We start from the raw sequence: 13,747 nt of genomic DNA, 5'->3' as shown, positions 1-13,747 counted from the left end.
TGCCAGCTGTGTGACTTTGGGCAAGTCACTTCAATAGATATTGCATATCTATTCTATTTATTTTATTTTGTTAATATGTTTTGTTTTGTTCTCTGTCTCCCCCCTCTAGACTGTGAGCCCACTGTTGGGTAGGGACCGCCTCTATATGTTGCCAACTTGTACTTCCCAAGCGCTTAGTACGGTACTCTGCACACAGTAAGCGCTCAATAAATACGACTGATTGATTGATTGATTGACTTTGGGCAAGTCACTTGGCTTCTCTGAGCCTCAGTTCCCTCATCTGTAAAATGGGGATTAAGACTGTGAGCCCCATGTCGAATGTGAACTGTTTCCAACCTGCTTACCTTGCAACTACCCCAGAGCTTAGAACAGTGGCTGGCACATAGTAAGCGCTTAACAAATGCCATTATTATTATTAGTAATACTTGTGGCGGATTTCCTTCCACTCGCTAGCCACTGGCCAAGCTAGGAATGGAATGGCTAAGCCTCTGCTTGACTCTCCCTCCCATAGCCGAGACTGGTAGAGTACTGGAAACTCTCCAGGTGCAATCCTAAGAGGGGCCTAACGAGCATACCCTTTGATTAAATTGGGATATATTATATATCATTTTCTCCACATTGGAAGAAGACACTACTGACAGCGAAATTCACCTGTGAGTGTGTGAATGCCTGAAAAGGCCAATGCGGGATCCACAGTCCCAGCTGTTGTATAACTTTCCCTCACTGCGCTGGTACTTTTAAGAGTCTGAGAGAAAGGATTTACTTAATCCTGCCGCTCTGCCTCTACTTGAATCTTAATTTGGCTCCAGAAGAAGGGCCCTAGGGCTATTTCATATCCAGGCCCTTCCCCTCCGAACCCAACACTCTGAGAAGCAGCGTGGCTCAGTGAAAAGAGCCTGGGCTTTGGAGTCAGAGGTCATGGGTTCGAATCCCAGCTCCGCCACTCGTCAGCTGTGTGACTTTGGGCAAGTCACTTCACTTCTCTGTGCCTCAGTTCCCTCATCTGTAAAATGAGGATGGAGACTGTGAGCCCCCTGTGGGAGAACCTGATCTCCTTGTAACCTCCCCAGTGCTTAGAACAGTGCTTTGCACATAGTAAACACTTAATAATTATTATTATTATTATTAACACCTACACCTGAGGGAGAACCAGGCAATAAGCCCAGTGTTGACAGTTAGAACAACAACTCAGTTCCATCACTTCTCTGGCTAGGCGGCCTCTCACCCCTCCTGAGACAAAGAAACAAGCCCATAAAGAACACCAAGAAAAAACCACCCAGTCAGAGAGAGAAAGTATTTTAGCTAAGCCTCCTGCTCTCCCTTTGCCTGTACCTTATCTACAAGGTGGAAAAGCCACCAAAAATTAACACTGGGCTTTTTCAGAGTCTAAATCAGGTAAAGATTTCAATTTCTTGGTAACAGTACGTGAAATTTTAAAGACTATCTCCCATGGTCACTTGGGGTCTGTTCTTCTTTTAGGGATTGGATCACTCCTATGGTCACTTGGGGTCTGTTCTTCTTTTAGGGATTGGATCAGTCAATCATTTGAATTTATCGAGCACTTTCTGTGTGCAGTGCACTGTACTCAACATTTGGGGGGAGTACACTGTAACAGAGTTGATGGGCACACTCCCTGCCCACAACGAGCTTCCAGTCTACAGGGAGCGTTCTCAAGTTTGCAGAAACTTGCCCACCCTAAAATAAAATCAATCAGTCTATGGTATTTATTCATTTATTCATTCAATTGTATTTATTGAGTGCTTACCATGTATAGAGCACTGTACTAAGTATTTAGCACTGTACTAAGCACTTATTGAGCACTAACTATGTGCAGAGCACTCTGCTAAGCACTTGGGAAAGTACAAAACAACAGAATTAGCAGGCTCATTCCTTGCCCATAACAAGTTTAAAGGATTATATCAAACCTGGGCTTTCTTCCCAGGGAAGCATATGCTCAGGATTTCCATGCAGATCATGAAAGAGGCCACAGAGGCGGGACAAGAATAGTTAATGTTGCTCTAGTAAACTTATCTGTGCTGGGCTGCAGCGACATGGGAAAGAATCAGGGGCGAAGACTCAAGTTTACTGTACGGAAGGAGGCAATGGTAAACCACTTCCATATTTTTACCAAGAAAACTCTATGTATCCGCTACCAGAACGATTGCAGATGAAGAGCGGGGCGTTCCGGGAGAGATGTGTCCATGGCGTCACTATGGGTCGAAGACGACTTGACAACATAAGACAAGACAAAAAAATAAAAGAAAACAGTTACATAAATTAACACTGTTAGAGAGTATCCCTGGCCAAAATAACTAGACTTTTGTCCAGGTCTCGAAAAAGCTTCATTCCTTGGAGACGCAACCCAAATCCCAGAAGCAGATTCTACAGTTTCCTCCTGCCAAGGACACACAAAACTCAACAAGGAGTAAAATACGCAGTTCCACAGTGCAGTACTTATTTACTGACTCAGCATCATCTCTCTCACACACAAACCTCAGATCAGTTTCCTTCTCTCAGCCATGTTGTTCAAGTTTTCTTAGTCTTCTTGTTCTATTTCCCTTCAAAATAGTCTTCATTCCTCTTCAGGCAATTCCGTTTTTTAATCATCATTGTAAGCCACTTTTTCTCAATTAATTGATCTCTACCTTTACTCTGATAGAGCTAGTTCTACAATGTGAGGTTGCTTCCTTGCAGAAATCAGAGAAAGAACACTCATGTTGTGATATTCACTTTTCACTCTGCACATTTCATCCATTCAATCATATTTATTGAGCGTTTACTGTGTGCAGAGCACTGTACTAAGCACTCTGCACAACTCATTCTTCTAACTCTGCCTCACATTGTATTCAGACAGACTCACAGTGTTGGAAGAATGTTTCAGTGGGTTCCACCAGATCTGAGTGATTAATCTACAACTAACCAAAATTGTTCAGTATCTACTTGCTAGATCTACTTTAAATAGGTATTGAGATCATTACCAACCATCAGGGAATGCGAAATTCAAAATATCCTGTATAAAAAGAGAAGTCAAAAGTATGGCAGTGGGGTTGGAATTCAAAAAGGTTTCTATTATTCCACCAACCAGCCTAAAAAATAATGTAGATATCACAGGTATACAGGTATCACAGGTTTATTAGGGTTGGGGGGTGGAAGGCCGTTAATTAGGAATATTTACAAGTTAGAGAAAGCACTAAAAATATTGAGCATACAGGCTACTATTATCCCACTCCACAGCCTCCATTTAAGGAACCGCAGACTCCACAAAACAGACAAGAAGTCTTATTTTACTTAGTTCTCACTATACATCCCTTCCAGGAGGTCTTCCTAACTTTAGTGGAGAGGGAAGGGACTAAAATGGAATGGAAAGATTAGGTGAGAGCTGAGCAGTGGAAATACTGAGGCCGAGGCAGTGGTGTAGCGTGAGAAGCAGCACTAGGAAAAAGGAATTTCCAGCAGAAAGGGTATTGCCTGGGTGTCAGGAAGCCTGGGTTTTATTCTTAGATCTTCCTTAGGCAAGTCACTCCACCTCTCAGGGCCTTAGGTTCCTTACCTATAAAATGGGAATAAGTGGGGATAAAATACCTGCTCTCCCCACCTCTGAAACAGTACACCCTAGAGAAGCAGAACGGCTCAGTGGAAAGATCCCGGACTTGAGAGTCAGAGGTCATGGGTTCAAATCTCAGCTCTGCCACTTGCCAGCTGTGTGATTTGGGGCAAGTCACGTCACTTCTCTGTGCCTCAGTTCCCTCATCTGTAAAATGGGGATGAAGACTGTGAGCCTCCCGTGGGACAGCCTGATCACCTTGTAACCACCCCAGCGCTTAGAACAGTGCTTTGCACATAGTAAGTGCTTAATAAATGCCATCATGATGATGATGGTTGGGACGAGGACTGTGTCCAATCATATTATCTTGTATCTGCTCCAGCACCTGACACCTAGTAAGCACCTAATAATTATTATTTTAGTAGAATGAATGAAAAGCAATCCCTACAATAGTGATTCTACTTTAAACCTCCTCGTACGGAAGAAGCAGTAAAGAAAAGGATGGGTACAAAGAGATGTGAATGGAGTGAGAAATAACGCCACCTAAACTGAAAATATTTAACCAAGAAGTGGTGGCTGGATGCTACAGATATACCGACTAGGGAAGAGTCCCATGATTTCCCATTTCTTTTCCCTTCCCCCTTTCATTTATTGAAGCCAAGAGGTATACAGGTCTTATGCTCAATCCATCAGTTAATGGTATTATTGAGCGCTAGGGCAAGTACAACAGAGTTGGTAGATGCAATCCCTGTCAATGAGGAGAAGCAGCGTGGCCTAATGGATAGAACAGGGGCCCGGAAATCCAAAGGACCTGGGTTCTAATCCTAGCTTTGCCACTTCCCTGCTGTGTGACCTTGGGCAAGTCACTTAACGTCTCTGTGCCTCTGTTCCTCATCTGTAAAATCGGGATTGAGTTTGTGAGCCCCATACGGGATCTGGACTGATTAACTTGTATCTACCCCAGTGCTTAGTAGAGGGCCTAGCATATAATAATGACAATAATAATTGTGGAACGTTAAGCGCTTACTTTGTGCCAGGCATAGTAAGTGCTTAACAGATACCATAAAAACAGAGGAGCTTGCAGTCTACAGGGTCCATTTCCAAAGGCCCATACTGAAGCCAAGGGGTGTGTTTTAGCACTAAGAAAATAATAAATGTGTTTTACAGTGTAAAGAGTTCTCAGCCCATCACCCTGAACTACCTGGGGTTGTGGCATTTAATAATAATAATAATAATGATGGCATTTGTTAAGCACTTACTATGTGCAAAGCACTGTTCTAAGCATTGGAGGGGATACAACGTGATCAGATTGTCCCACGTGGGGCTCACAGTCAATCCTCATTTTACAGATGAGGTAACTGAGGCTCAGAGAAGTTAAGTGACTTGCCCAAGGTCACACAGCAGGCATGTGATGGAGCCATTCACTGTACCAGGATTAATTACAGGAGTGAAGAAACTGCATATCTGATGCAGGGAAGGGCACACTGAGGCAGCAGAAGTGGAGTTTTTTTGTTGTCTTAAGCACCTTCTCTACTCCCTGACCCTTCACTGATCACAAACTAAATTAATACCTGGGAGGTAGGGGTTTTTACCAATTTTAAATTCCCAGGCATATTCTGCCATTATGGGTCCCTAGTAAATATAGAACCCAAAGCTTTCCAAACCTGGGCTCCCACTTCTCCATTTCCTTCCTATTGTGAATTTGGTGGGTGTGCTCTCCTGTTATTGCCGTATTTCCTGTTCCCTGACCCTGATCCTGGTGCCCTTTGCCATAGCTCTGTTGTGTTTGGCATAACTGGAGAGAGGTACCAGGCCAGAAATCAATAAAGATGACTATTACGCAAATACTGACTCGGTACCCTCCAAAGTTGCTTCATGCATGGATAAATTTTGGAAGTCATGTGCTTGTTTGAGGGTATCAAATTTAACATACTTTACTTCAGTGACCTTGGTACACATTCCTGTGCCAAGAAAAATCATGCTGAGACTATCTGCTGAGAGTATCACAGGTCTCACCTGCCAAAGTACTGATCCTTAAGTAACTGAATCATAAGCTAATTTTGGCAGCACCTCTGCTGTGATTATTTGTCCTAGCAGTTCTTTTAAACAGATGACTTTGAGGAAAAATCTTCTCTGGAGGGATTAGTTTCAATACAATGACACATCAAATTGTCAACATGAATTGATTTTTGTAATGACCAGGATGCAAATTCCCGTTAGTCCATCAATCATATCTATTGAGCTCTTCTATGTGCAGAGCTCTGTAATATGCACTTAGGAGTATACAAGGTAACAGAGTTGGTAGACATACATGTTCATCCCCGCTGTCATTTCAGGGGTTCTCCAATAGCCACGTCTAAGTAATACCATCCCATACTCCAGAGTCTTCTCTATTATAATGTTCAGGCTTTGGATTATGCTGACACTTCACCACAGTTCTATGTCTCAACCTAAACACATAAAGTTCAGGAGGCTTTTTTTTGCTCTAAGCCAGCAGTGATTCCCACAGCTTGAATTCAGCTGACCGTCATCAGAGATGAAGTTGAAATGGGCCCAGGGGCTAACAGGAACTAGCAGGTTTCACAGACATGCAACATAAAACTCCCCAAACTCTGTAAATTGGACTCTCCCTCTCTTTCTCTTTCTCTCTCTCTCTCTTTGAACTTTAACCTCAACCTATGCTTTGTCATGTACAATATTCCCTGCCAGATTCCATTTGTTTTGAGGGCTGAAAAGAGAAGGGAGCAAAATAAAAGAGAAATGGTAGAGAGGGAACAGGAAAAGAGGGCTGTCAGGGACAAAGAAGGAAAGGACAGAGGAAAAAGGAAAGCAAGAGGTACACAGGGAAGGAGATGGGGAGGTAAGGAGAAAGGGGGTTAGAAAAAGTTTGGAGAAAAGGAGAGGAAGAGATTGACTCGTAAAATGCCTTCAACGATCACCATTCTTTTCCTCCACCCTTGCTGCCAGCACTGCCACCAGGTCAGGCTGCAGCAGTGATGATGGGGCAGCTGCCTGGGTTTGGCAAAGGGACTTTTTTATCCTCTGTAACTACAAATAATGACCCAAGAAGGGTCAGTTCACTTAAATTCACATTCATGTGCTTTCCTCTGACACTGTGCAGCATCAGAGTTAGTGGATCTTCCTCTGCCACATATCTACTCGGACCTGGATTCCAAAGATACTGAATATCTGGAATCAAAATACCTCATCTGCTGCAGGTTTCTCACTTTTCCTGGGCCACAACAGGGATTAATGGGAAGCCCTAGTGGAATTGGGCAGCTTCTCTTTCAGCATGTAGTCATTAGGATTCTCACTTCCACAGTCATATTTGTACAGAATGGTCAAATGGTTCCAAAGCCCTTCTTTTCCTATGGTGTTCGTTAAGCGCTTACTATGTGCCAGGCACTTGTTCTAAGCGCTTGGGTAGATACAAGGGAAGCAGCATGGCTCAGTGGAAAGAGCACGGGCTATTCAGGAAAGGGCAGGTTCCAGAGATGTTGTGAAGGCAGAACTGACAGGATTTAGTGACAGATTAATTGTGGGGTTGAATGAGAGTAATGAGTCTGAGGATAATGCCAAAGTTACGGGTTTGTAAGACAGGGAAGATGGCAGTGCTGTCTATGGTGATAGGAAAGTCAGGGAGAGGACAGGATTTAGGTGAGGTGTTGAAGAGTTCTATTTTGAGGTGTTGGTGAGACATCCAAGTATAGATGTCCTGAAGACAAGAGGAAATGCAAGACTAGAGAGAAAGAGAGAGGTCAACATTTGACAGGTAGATTTTGGGCTCCCCCCACAGCTCCTGTCCTGATTGTTTTGTCCTCACTGCGACTGCTCACCACCAGCCCATCTTGACTCTGGAATGCCTGGAGAGGAAACATTGCAGAAAGTGGTAGTCCAAGTTCTAATTCCTGTATTTCTAAATTTTTCTAGAGTGAAGGGGAGAAGTGTAACAAAGTATTCTTACGTTCAGGGCAAGTTCCATTATATGTGTCTCTCCGTCCCCCTTCAATAATACGACCAAAATAAATTAATCCTGCAATTTCAACTACATCCAAATTTCTACTTAAGATAGTTTATTTCATATGAAATGTTTACTTTGGGGGTTTTATGTATCTTCCTTGTTTCTTTTCCTTTTTTAAATCTCCCTGCCCTTGTTTGTGACTTCACCTGATTCCTCTCTCCTTGTGCAGTTCTGACCCACTGAGTTTTTTTCAAGCTAATCTTCACCTTTCTGTCTCTTTCTCTCATTTGAGCCTTCCATTCCAGCTCATAATGATACTTTTTCATTTTTTTCTCTCAGGCTGCTTTCTCTTTCTGATCATCTTCCTTTCTGTCTTCTTGAGAAGCTTCCAACATTTGCCACGCGAGGCCAGACAATCCCAGTCTCAGATGTTTAAGATTTTCCCCGGTGTAAAACACTGTACCAAACACAGGGGAGGATACACGGCCAATTGTAAGGAAGTTGTTGGACCTGATATAAAGTGGGGAGTACGGATATAGCAAAACCAACAAGAACTACAATCCAGCAGGCTAAATTGAACAATTCAAAGGGAATAAATTGTAACAGTTGATTATTCCTTGGAGGAAAGCAACCTTGGGCTCTTCACTGATTCACACTGGGCTGCCCATAGTCAGACCACCACAACTTGGCCAATGTTTCAAAAGCTGGTTTCTCCCCACCCTCTGTTGCTAGAAAGCCTGGGCCTTCACTCTCCATGGGGTTAAGCAAGAGACAGAAGACTGCCTGCCCATTAGGGTCTAGACTGTAAACCCATTGTGGGCAGGGATTGTCTCTCTTTATTACTGCATTGTGCTTTCCAGGAGCTTAGTACAGTGCTCTGCACACAGTAAGTGCTCAATAAATACAGTTGAAGGAATGAATGAATGAATTAGGGTCCTCTCAACATACCTGGGACCTAGTGACACGAGGGGTTTGAGGCTGTGTAATGAAGGACTTCTCCTCTGTGGTGTCAGACAAGAGGAAGACAGTCACCTGGTCATCGGGATCCGCTCTGGGATGAAGTGGATTTAGGCTTTGTGGTGCAGGCTTCCCACTCGCCTACCCATCAGGGGTCTGGGTCGCCCTGACTTGCTCCCTTTATTCATTCATTCATTCATTCAATCGTATTTATTGAGCGCTTACTGTGTGCAGAGCACTGTACTAAGCACCTGGGAAATACAAGTTGGCAACATATAGAGACGGTCCCTTATTCGTTCATCTCTACGAGCCCCACGGCACTCGTGGACATATTTGTAATTTTATTTGTTTTTATTAATTTCTGTCTCCCCCCTAGACTGTAAGCTTACTGTGGGCAGGGAATGTGTCTGTTATATTGGACTCTCCCGAGCACTCAGTACAGTGCTCTGCATACAGTAAATGCTCAATAAATACAACTGACTGACAGACGGCTGTGTCAAGCAGAGGGAAGGGGGTGGTCCTAAATGCCCAGTGGTGTAAGATCTTGAGGGCTCAGATTTATTATTAAAATATTTGTTATTCTGGTATTTAAGCGCTTAATAGATGTCAAACACTGTTCTAAGCACTGGGGTAGATACAAGTTAATTTGGTCGGACACCGTCCCTGTCCCACATGGGCCTCACAGTCTTATTAGTGACAAAAAGTGAAAGAATACATCAGGCAGTCCGTCTACCTCTGCATCCAACAGAAGCTCCTTGTCTTGTCTTGGAAAGAGCACGGGCTCTGGAGTCAGAGGTCATCGGTTCAAATCCCGGCTGCGCCACTTGTCAGCTGTGTGACTTTGGGCAAGTCACTTAACTTCTCTGTGCCTCAGTTACCTCATCTGTAAAATGGGGATTAAGACTGTGAGCCCCACGTGGGACAACCTGATTACCTTGTAAACTCCTCAGTGCTTAGAACAGTGCTTTGCACATGGTAAGCACTTAATAAATGCCATTATTATTATTATTATTGTTATTATTTCTGACCCATAGAGATACCACAGACACATCTTTCCCAGAATGCTCCGCTCTCCATCTGCAATCGTTTTGGTAGTGTATCCATAGAGTTTTCTTGGTAAAAATACGGAATTGGTTTACCATTGCCGCCTTTCGTGCAGTAAACTTGAGTCTTCGCCCTCGACCCTCCCAAGCCTCTGCTGCCCAGCATGGGTAAATTTTGACTTGTAGCAGATTGCCTTCCACTCACTAGGCACTGCCCAAGCTAGGAATGGACTGGCTAGGCCTCTGCTTGACTTTCCCTCCTGTAGCCGAGGCTGATAGAATACTGGAAACTCTCCAGGTGTGACCCCGAGAGGGGAGAAACTCCTTACTAGTATCTTTAAATAACTCACTTTACCCCATCACTGATTTCCTACTATAGCCCTGCATGCTCACTTCACTCTTCTAATGCCAACCTACTCACTGTACCTCGATCTCATCTGTTTCGCTGCCAACCCCTCGCCCATGTCCTGCAACTTCCTCCGCCTTCATAATTTACAGACCACCACTCTCCTCACTTTCAGTGCCTAATTAGAATTACGTCTCCTCCAGGAGATGCTTGGAGATGCTTCCAAGATGAAAACATAACTTACAGACCACCACTCTCCTCACTTTCAGTGCCTAATTAGAATTACGTCTCCTCCAGGAGATGCTTGGAGATGCTTCCAAAATGAAAACAAAGAGATGCTTCCCCACTGAGTCCTCGTTTCCCTTACTGTATTACCCTTGTTCTTGGATTTATACTCTTTATTCAACCCTGTCAGCCCCAGACTATATTCGTAATTTATTTTGATGTCTGACTTCTCCTCTAGACTGTGGACCATGTCTACCCACTTGGCTATATTATTCTCTCCCAAGCGCTTAGTACAGTGGTCTGCATAAAGTTAGTGCTCAATAAATGACTGATTGACCCTTTCAGGAGCATGTAGAACAATACTGTATTTTGTGCTCCACTGTTGCCCTGAAAGATTGGGCCAAATCGCATTTCATGCCAACCCTGTGAAGGCTGTGAATACGCTATATTAGGCTCTAGGGTTTTTCTTAATTGTGCTAAAAATATTTCTATATTAATAGCACAAATGTATTACAAAAAATATTTTTAGCACAACACTAATCCTTTTTCTGTATATTATTCTAAATAGGAATTAATTGGCAATAAATTGCCTAAGTAAATTATGAGAACAAATTTAAGAAATCTGGTTGGTGTTGTATGGAGTTTTTTTTAAAAAAAACCATTTTATTGTCTACTTAATTAAAAATAAGTCATTCAAAACTAGAACGAGCCCTTGATTGCTTAGACTTTCCTCCATCTCTGGTAAACAGTAGCAAGGAAATTAAAGTTCTCTGCAGAGGTAATAATTTAGGGTTGGGTCCGTACTCCTTCAAATGGGCAAAGTTCCAAATGACTTCAAAACTGCTGTTGAGCCAGGTTCTCCATGAGGTGCCTTTGAGGGATGTGGGCAGTCTTGCAAGCCACTCGGTAATATTGAATAAATCAACATATTTCTGAAGGGCACTGGATCGAGGAGGCCATATTTTCAAGAAACTAAACTCCATTTGATGGACAGAATGATGGACGCATTAGTGAGTGTTAACATCTAACGGTGAAATAATGAAACCCGCTTTCTCCGCACTCCTCCTCTGTGAATTGTTTTTAAATGGGGCAACGGTATTGCAGGACCTAGGTTCTTATTTGGGATTTAACCGAAATAAATTGCTAGTGGGAATCCTAATAATGAGTATTATTGTTATTGTTGTTGTTGTTATTAATAACAGCATTTGCTAAGTGGTTATTATGTGCCAAACACCGTACTAAGCACTGGGGTAGATACAAGATATTCAGAGTGGACACTGTCCCTGTCCCACAGGGGCTCACAGTTTAAGTACAAGGGAGAACAGGTATTGAATCCCCATTTTACAGATGAGGAAGCGTAGACACAGAGAAGTGAAGTGATTGGCCCAAGGTCACACAGCAGGCAAATGGTGAAACTAGAATTGGAACTCAGATCCACTGACTCCCGGACCTGAGATCTTTCCACTAGGTCATGTTACTCTATCCTCTGAGCTTGAAGGTAATGGACAACCCCCCCCAAAAGACTCTTCCAATTGTTATCTTCACAGGCAGATAAATGGAGAAAATGGGCAGATTTGTTCCGCTGATACAGAACGAAACATCAATTAAGATGAGTTTAGTGGTTCAAGGTGGAAAACAAGCGGATCATAAGGAGGTAGTTTGATCTATACAAACTCCAAACTCTAATTCATTTTGTGAACGCTTGAAAGGATTTGGAAGCAGCTGAAACTTGGGGAGTGAACTTAGTCACTTCTTCATCAACTCTGCTTTCTTACTGCCACTCATTACAAACCCAACAGTTCTGTCCAAAAGCTAGAAAATATTCCTCCACAGTCTCCTGCTGTAGGGGCAGCAGCTCACCCGAGTTTGCCCAAATAAGAGACTTCAGTGAAGGATGCTAAAGGGGCCAGTGTTTTCTCTTTGTTCAGCTGTGTTCGTCTATAAAGAAAATTATTTTTACAGCTCTGTGGGAAGGTTACCGGTTATTTGCTGGCTTCACCTTGCAACAAATGATTGTCTTATTTATTGGCATAACCGGTTCATTTTTAATTCCCGGAAGAGGATAAGAGGAAAGGGGCCACAGGGATGGCTGGCAATTCTTATATAATATGCTCCTTAAGGGAGTGGATAGTGTGATGAGTTAGACTGATAAGTTATTCAATTTTCCATGAGTCCTCAGATTTCTTCTGAACCAGATGTACCTTTAACCGTGTCTCAACTCTCTTCATATTTTTATATTAGTCACTTATAGTCTTCTTATAAATACGATTGATTGATTGATTTCCCCTCTTCAATCAATCAATCAATCAATCAATCGTATTTATTGAGCACTTACTATGTGCAGAGCACTGTACTAAGCGCTTGGGAAGTACAAATTGGCAACACATAGAGACAGTCCCTACCCAACAGTGGGCTCACAGTCTAAAAGGGGGAGACAGAGAACAGAACCAAACATACCAACAAAATAAAATAAATAGGATAGAAATGTACAAGTAAAATAAATAAATAAATACATAGAGTAAAAAATATGTACAACCATATATACATATATACAGGTGCTGTGGGGAAGGGAAGGAGGTAAGATGGGGGTTCAGAAAACCCTTCTCTCTATCCAGAGGACTCCAGATGTAATGTGACCCGATGCCCAGCTTTAGACTGGACTGAAAAAAATCTCAACATTTTGCCCCACTACCTGAAATGCTGCAGATAATAATAATAATTACGGTATTTGTTAAGCGCTTACTATGTGCCAAACCCTGTTCTAAGTGCTGGGGTAGATGCAGTTGTCCCACGTGGGGCTCACAGTCTTAATCCCCGTTTTAGAGGTGAGGTAAATGAGGTGCAGAGAAGTTAAGCGGCTTGCCCCAGGTCGCTCAGCAGACAAGTAGCGGAGCCGGGATTGGAAAACGCGTCCTCTGGCTCCCAAGTCCGGGCTTTTTCCACTAAGCCACGCTGCTTCTCCAGAGAGAGCCCATTAGGGTCTCACTTTTGGTGAGTCACTGTAAGGGCCTCAACAACTGAAGTGGAGGCAGCAGTGGAAGCAGAGAGATGGAAGAAACCTCTTCCTCTATTCTTTCTCTTTTTGAGTGGCAGGAGAAGATACCGCAGACCACCACAGCTAGAACAGCCAAAATCTGGGCAATTCCCGGAACCACTTCGGAAGCAGGCAGTGGCATCTCTGCTTGGAAAAGCCCCTTCGCAAGGGCCCCACCTCCACGGTCCAGGAACTGGAGCCCCACGGATAATCTCCAGAAGGGTTTTTTGGCTGCCTAGACCTGGGCTATGGCAGTCAGTGAGTGACTGCCACTGGCCCAGGGAATGGTGAGGGCCCCCAGAGTGCAACGGTGGGTAACATGTGTGCTTTGCATCATCATAATAATAATTACGGTATTTGTTAACCACTTATTAGGTGCCAGACACTGTTCTAAGCCCTGGGATGAATACGAGCAAATCAGGCTGGATCCAGTCCCTCTCCCATGTGGGGCTCACGGTCTCAATCCCCATTTAACCGCTAATCTCCTCACCGTGCCTCGTTCTCGCCTGTCCCGCCATCGACCCCTGGCCCACATCATCCCCCGGGCCTGGAATGCCCTCCCTCTGCCCATCCGCCAAGCTAGCTCTCTTCCTCCCTTCAAGGCCCTACTGAGAGCTCACCTCCTCCAGGAGGCCTT

General features: G+C 43.7%; 2 non-coding genes across 2 annotated transcripts; both read right to left on the bottom strand.

Moving 5' to 3' along the window:
- Positions 1 to 423: 423 nt before the first annotated feature.
- LOC119924736 lies at positions 424 to 561 on the bottom strand. The gene has a single exon (XR_005449432.1). It is a non-coding gene; the product is annotated as a small nucleolar RNA SNORA7 (small nucleolar RNA).
- A 9,122-nt stretch (positions 562 to 9,683) lies between these two features.
- LOC119925098 lies at positions 9,684 to 9,821 on the bottom strand. The gene has a single exon (XR_005449767.1). It is a non-coding gene; the product is annotated as a small nucleolar RNA SNORA7 (small nucleolar RNA).
- Positions 9,822 to 13,747: the final 3,926 nt, after the last annotated feature.

The sequence above is a fragment of the Tachyglossus aculeatus genome, chromosome 2 (assembly GCF_015852505.1).
Source record: "Tachyglossus aculeatus isolate mTacAcu1 chromosome 2, mTacAcu1.pri, whole genome shotgun sequence".
NCBI classification, from domain to species: Eukaryota; Metazoa; Chordata; class Mammalia; order Monotremata; family Tachyglossidae; genus Tachyglossus; species Tachyglossus aculeatus.
Note: the sequence above shows the minus strand (reverse complement) of the source record. Positions and strands in the feature narration are given on the sequence as shown.